Source organism: Myotis lucifugus, unplaced genomic scaffold (genome assembly GCF_000147115.1).
Source record: "Myotis lucifugus unplaced genomic scaffold, Myoluc2.0 scaffold_48, whole genome shotgun sequence".
In the NCBI taxonomy this organism is placed as follows: domain Eukaryota; kingdom Metazoa; phylum Chordata; class Mammalia; order Chiroptera; family Vespertilionidae; genus Myotis; species Myotis lucifugus.
Genome location: NW_005871096.1, coordinates 4,319,111 through 4,326,014, shown reverse-complemented (window position 1 = coordinate 4,326,014; position 6,904 = coordinate 4,319,111). Strand labels below are relative to the sequence as shown.

General features: G+C 44.0%; 1 pseudogene; it reads right to left on the bottom strand.

Moving 5' to 3' along the window:
- Positions 1–3,100: 3,100 nt before the first annotated feature.
- On the bottom strand, positions 3,101–3,563 carry LOC102441603 (annotated as a pseudogene).
- Positions 3,564–6,904: the final 3,341 nt, after the last annotated feature.

Here is a 6,904-nt window from a genome sequence, read left to right as displayed (position 1 = left end):
TTTGATATTTGTAACCATAGTAAAACAAAGATTTATATTTTGATATTTATTTTATATATTTAAATGCCATTTAACAAAAGAAAAATCAACCAAAAAAATGAGTTCGCGTGTCACTTCTGACACGCGTGTCATAGGTTCGCCATCACTGTGCTAGATAGACCCTGCACTAGGTGTTAGGCTCAGATGGTACATAATCTATCATCATAATCTATAGACAGAGGTCTGGTTGTGTAAGCATAGACAAGCAGAACTAATTATTATAACAGCATAAGGGTGCTGCTCTGCCTGGCTGCACAGAAAATGAAACCATTTATTCCCTTCCCAGTAGTGCTGCTGATTCCTCTATCCTGTGTGCTGGCAGGGCCAGTGTCGGTGTGTCGCTCTGCCTTCCCATCTCACAACCTGTCCTGCTTACGGGCATGTGACCCTCTGCATCTCTGGGCCGAGCACTCTGCTGCCCAGATCCCTCAGTGACTCCCATCCCTTATCCGTAAAGAACAGCCCCCCTGAGCAAGGCATTCGATTTGACTCCTGCTTTCCTTTTCAGTTTTCTCTCTTGCCACTTCACAGAATGGTCCATAATTCGTGGCGCTCTTTTCATGTCTCAGTGCCTTCGGTCCCCTGTAGCAGATGCTATGGGACTTGCTCACATCAGGCCGAGTTTACCTGTCTACCCTAAAAGTTGCTGCAAACAGCTGTCTCTCTCTTTCTGAGGATTTTTGTTTTTAATCCCTGGGAGGACTAGGAAGGGCAAGCCAGAAGTGTCCCTGGACATAAATCCCCCCACCCAGCTTCTTTGCCCTTCTGTTAGGATAACTTGGAGACAGGCTTTACACTACACTGACTCCCTGAGCTGTGCAAAGGGATTAAGCTGCAAATTACCCACAATGGCAAATATCTAATAACAGATCTTTCATTCCCGGTTGCAGGCTCCATGCCTCTACCGTTCTTTCCATCTCCCAAATGACCTACTGCATTCAAGTTCTTGTCTCTGGGTCTACCTCTGGAAGGATCCAAACCAAAAAGCCTCTTCTGTCTCCCCCACCTCGGCCCTATGCCCCTCCTCTCCACTCAGCGGAGCTCCTTATTCTTGAAGGCTCTAGTGGACAATCCCCTCCTCTGTGATGCCAGTTCCCATCCTCCACATGCCACCATCCACATGTGAAGGCCTCCTTCCCCTAAGATCCTTGGCCATTTACACAGACCTCTCTGATGATGCGCATCACACGGCATTATAATCATGTGTAATTGACTTTGTCCACTAGGATCTGGGACTTATTCATCTTTGTGAACCGAGGCCCTATAGACTAGATACTTAATAATACTTAATAAATATTTGATGATTGAACATATGACCTGATAGGACTACAGGGCAATACAATCCTTAACAGCCATTTGTAAGCTTCCCGCTAGAGGAGAATGAAAGACCAGGAAAAACTCGCTGGACACCAGGAGTCAGACCATACAAGAAACTGAAACTGAAGGTACCCTGCATTCCCTCCACATTCCGAGCCCACCAGCTCAGCCTCCAAACCCACGGAGGACAAGTTTCCCACCAGTGACTGCATGGAAGGATGAAACTCCAGCTCCTGGGTGCTGCCATCATTGACCCAGTGTCCCCTTGGCTCGGTGCTGCGCAGCCCTTCCCTTTGGATACCCACCCCCCCTTCCCTTAAATAAATTAAAATTGTCTTTATCCACTGTCTGAGATGGCTGTTTAGCCTACCCGCATGCCACCATGCCAACTTTCCATGCTCATCTTCCATGACACTCTGCTGCTGTTTCCTGGCTATAATCCTTATGGACACAGCCAGGAGTTGGAAGCCATGTTCCTGACCCAGCACTTCCGGCCCAAGAGAAATTCTGACTGTGCCTCGATAGGAGATTAGGAAACCTCTCCTTGCCCCTCCCACAGGACTGACTGTGATCCTATTGCAAAGAAGGGGTTCCCTTTCAATGCAGGGCAGGCCTCCAGGCAGACTCACCCAGACCATTAGGAATCAATGGAATAAATTCCAAGGTTGTGAACAACCAGTGACTCAGGCCTGAGGGCTGGTGCAGTGGCTAAGCCTGGGGCAACTCAAAGACCTGCCATCACTCCTTAAGAAAGTTGCTACCGCCCTAGCCAGTTTGGCTCAGTGGATAGAGCGTCGGCCTGCGGACTCAAGGGTCCCAGGTTCGATTCCGGTCAAGGGCATGTACCTTGGTTGCAGACACATCCCCAGTAGGAGGTGTGCAAGAGGCAGCTGATCAATGTTTCTCTCTCATCGATGTTCCTAACTCTCTATCCCTCTCCCTTCCTCTCTGTAAAAAATCAATAAAATATATTAAAAAAAAAAAAAGTTGCTACCTTTGTAATTTTAAATACAGGGCGAAAACCAGTGCTGCAGTAAACTGAGGACTGAATAAATAGCCCCAAAAGAGGTGTAATCCAGGAGAGGAACCCAAAACTGTTGGTTGGCAGCTGGTCTTTGGGGAAGGCTGGTTTCAACAGACTCTCTATGCTTTGCCTGCAGCATTATTTTAATATCTCACTGCCAAGGAAGACCTGACCCCTCTGAAGAACCAGGACTAGCAGGGATGGAAGGCGCTGGCTGATGCCCTGCGATGTGAGACTTCAAACAAACAAATAGAAACACGAATTCCAGAGAAGGAAAGTTGGTCTTCCCTGCTGAGCAGAAATGGAAATGAACTAAATAGCTTGCAGCATAAGAAATGGGAGTTGGCAAAGGAAAGTGACCTCGTGTTCTACCATGTTAGTGGAAATGAGGAAAGGAGGAGGACTTGAGGAGTGGCAGTAAAAGCACTAGTAGGCAAGGAAGGAACATTAGCATATCTTTTCTCCCCTTGCTTTTAGATAAAGTAGAAGGGAGGGGCCGGGGAGGGGAGAGAGAGGGAGAGAGAAACATTGATGTGAGAGAGACACATCAACTGGTTACCTTCTGCAAGTACCCCTACTGGGCAGGGGATGGAGCCTGCAACTAAGGTAGGTGCCCTTGACCAGGAGTCAAAGCCACAACCCTTCCCTGTGCAGGCCGACACTCTAACCACTGAGCAAAATTGACTAGGGCATATTAGCATTTCTTTTTTTTTTTTGAAATGCCAGATGGCAGAATTTTATGATTTTATTAACACGAATACAATGTGTACACAATCTGTCTATTCATTTTCTTCGCTGCGCAGCCTGGCTTAGGGATTGGTGACTCTGATGGTCAGTGGCTTTGCAGTTCTTTGAGGAGACGTTGTGAGCAGTCTCAGCACAGTGAGATTTGTTGCACATCAGCAGCACTTCAAGCCCTTGACGTATGGACCAGAAACGTCCGAAAGCCATTGGGCAGCATGTGCTTTGTCTTCTTGTTGCTCCCATAACCAATGTTGGGCATCAAGATCTGGCCCTTGAGTCTTCTACGCACCCTATTGTCAATGCCTCTGGGTTTCTGCTGGTTCCGCTTAGTTTTGACATATTGGTCTGACTGGTGCCGGATGAAATTCTTGGTCCTCTTTTTGACAATCTTGGTTTTCACGAGGGGTCTGAGGGCAGCCATGGTGCCAAGTAGGAGATGGCTGCCACCTCTGTAGGCAGCGCCGAGAAAGAGCACATTAGCATTTCTTAAGAGCTGCCATGTCCCAGGCAGGTAGCATTTATTTCTCATATCAGAAAAATTTGTGTAATTATATTATTATTATAAATTAGAGCTCAATTGCTTTGAGCTATTATGGCCATTCTACAGATAGAAAATCAAGCTCAGAGAGGTTAAATGATTAGCCCAAGGTATGCCAGCTAGTTAGGAGTGAAATCTAAGTTTAAATGACAAGAAGAGTCTGAAAGTAATTCATATCCAATTCAAGAAACAAGATGAAATAGTCAGGAATCATGTCATAACTAATTTTTTTCCTCCTCGGTGCATTTGTAAATTCACTGCCTTTTGGTGCATTGTAAGGCGGTGCATTGTGAGTTTGATGCAATGACTGTGGAAGAAAGAGGGGGAAAGGATCTTTTAGAGGATCAAGTTTAAAGAGGCCCAATTTGTCCTGACTGGTTTGGCTCAATGGATAGAGCGTTGGTCTGCGGACTGAAGGGTCCCGGGTTCAATTCTGATCAAGGGCATGTACCTTGGTTGCGGGCACATCCCCAGTAGGGAGTGTGCAGGAGGCAGCTGAATCGATGTTTCTCTCTCATTGGTGTTTCTAACTCTCTATCCCTCTTCCTCTCCCTTCCTCTCTGTAAAAAATTAATAAAATATAAAGAGGCCCAATTTTTGGGAAAATCTCCAAATTTAGGTTTAGCAGCAAGCTAGGCTTAAAGAGAAAGGAGGGAGAGAGGGAGAAGAGCGGGAGGCTGCAAGCATAAGATTTAAATTTTGACACTTCCTAATATTAGTTATGACTGGAGTGAGACACTAAAATACCACCCACAAGACTGGCAAGTACTGCCCTACTTTCAATTCAGCCCAAAGCAGGAAGGCTTAGGTATGTCACGAGAAAGCCTCTTGTTACTGCCCTAAGACCAGAACAAAAGCACTGGAGGAAACTCCCAGCCCCACTGCATGATTTCCAAAGAAGCCCTGCTGGTCTTATGACTGTGACGGCTCAAGTGTCACAGTTGTGTAACTCGCTGATTTTCAAAAATGATCCTCAAGTCCATCATACAGGCTTATGACGATAATGTACACTAGTTTTAGTAAAAGGGGAGAGGAGTGACAGCTCTTGCTGAAGAACAAAGAGAAGAAGAAAGAAACCTGGACTGGAATCCTGGACGTGCGGGTTCTAGGTCTGGCTCCTTCACTCATTTGAACTTGAGGTGATACCTCTGTACTTTTCTCTGCTTTCAGGAAGGAGCTATGCTAGATGTCATGGAAGAGAACTTCCAGCGCCAAAGATCTAAGGCAGTGATTTTCAACAAGTGTGCCGCGGCACACTGGTATGCCACAATAATTTTTTTAAATATATATTTTATTGATTTATTACAGAGAGGAAGGGAGAGAGACAGAGAGCCAGAAACATCGATGAGAGAGAAACATCGATCAGCCGCCTCCTGCACACCCCCCACTGGGGATGTGCCGGCAACCAAGGTACATGCCCTTGACCGGAATCGAACCAGGGACCCTTCAGTCCGCAGGCCGACGCTCTATCCACTGAGCCAAACCTGTTTCGGCTGCCACAATAATTTTTAAAACGTGCAATACCTGACTATTTAGTCAGGGTCACTGTCCTCTTTTCCCTTAGAGAGTCAAATCAAAACATGACAAGAGCCAACACAACAGTAGCTGTCTGGTGTGAATGAATCAAAATTATACTTATTTTTTGGTCAGATGGGCAAAAATATAATATATATATTTTTGGTGTGCTGCAGAACTTTGGTAATTAGTTCATATGTGCCATGAGATGAAGAAGGTTGAACATCGCTGATCTAAGGGATCGATTGGAGGCTTTCTGTCTGTACTCCTTTCTCTTTCTTTCTAAATATATTTTTATTGATTTCAGAGAGAAAGGGAGAGGGAGAGAGAGATAAAAACATCAGTGATGAGAGAGAATCATTGATCAGCTGCCTCCGGTACACCCACTACTGGGGATCCAGCAAGCAACCTGGGCATGTGCCCTGACCAGGGAATTGAACTGTGACTTCCTGGTTCATAGTTTGATTCTCAACCATGGAGCTACCCCGGCCAAGCTGACTGGAGATTTTCAAAGTGGTAAGAGCTGTTGGGCTGTGAGTTAGAAACTAATCCAAGGGCTATTTTTACTGCTATTTATTTAAAATTTTCTAATTTGGTTTCAACTAAATGAAAGAGAAAAAGGGGGAGGTGGGGGAACTATCAAGAGGTAAACAGGAAAAAGGAAATAGCAAATAAATATTTAAAAATAACAAATATCTTTTTAACAAGTTAAATAACAAAACTAGGCACATTTAGTGTACTAAAAGAATTCTTTTGGGTGGCAACGTCATACTGTGTTTTGAGTCCAGAAGACCTACAACTGAATTACAGTCTTATCACTTATGGCATAAACAACCCCGAATAAATCTCCTCATCTCTTTGAGTCTCAATTTCTTTGTGTAGAAAAAAAAAGAATAATTATAACAACAGTAGCTACCATTTATTGGATAAATTTATGTACTAGCCACTGAGCTAGGCTCTGTGTATTATGTCTCTGAACCCACCCACACTGTATGAATTAGATATTACTATCTCCACTTTATAGATAAGGACATTGAAACTAACCAAATCAAAGAGTGAGATTCAAACCCAATTTGGTAAAACTCTGAAGCTTATTCTCTTATCTACCCTCCTATACTTCCCCTAAAGGATAATAACACAGATCATATAAGTAATATTTTAAAAGACACTTTGTAAATGGCAATATACAAGTGTTTCATACAGTATTCATGATCAAAACAACAATAATGGTAATAATGAAGTAATAACAACAATAATGAATTTTTAAGTGTCCATAATCAGAGTGAGTATCCAAATAGAAATATGCATAATCTTATTTGAATATCTAACCAAACAGGGCCCAGATGATGACTCCAGGCTCATCAGGCCCTGGGAGCTTCCCTCATCAGTTGTCATCACTGAATATCTCAGTTTCTGGGCTCAGAAACAGAGTTTGCATGAGCAGAAATGTTGATGTCTGAGAAACAGTGCAGAGAAGATATAGAGCACAGTGAAACCTCTGTGTTCTGTACAGTTTTATCACCGAAAGTGCCATCTGGTCAAGCATACAAAAAAATAACCAGAGATTGCCAGCTGGCAAATTTTACCTTTTTAAAAAAAAAATCAAGAAAAAGACTCAATAATCAGTGCAGTAATTCTGGATTGTAGTCAGAATAAAATAGGTGGGCAAGTGTCCCTGTGAGTCATCAAGGCCTACAAAGAATCCCTCTGGCCTTTTGAAGTAGATC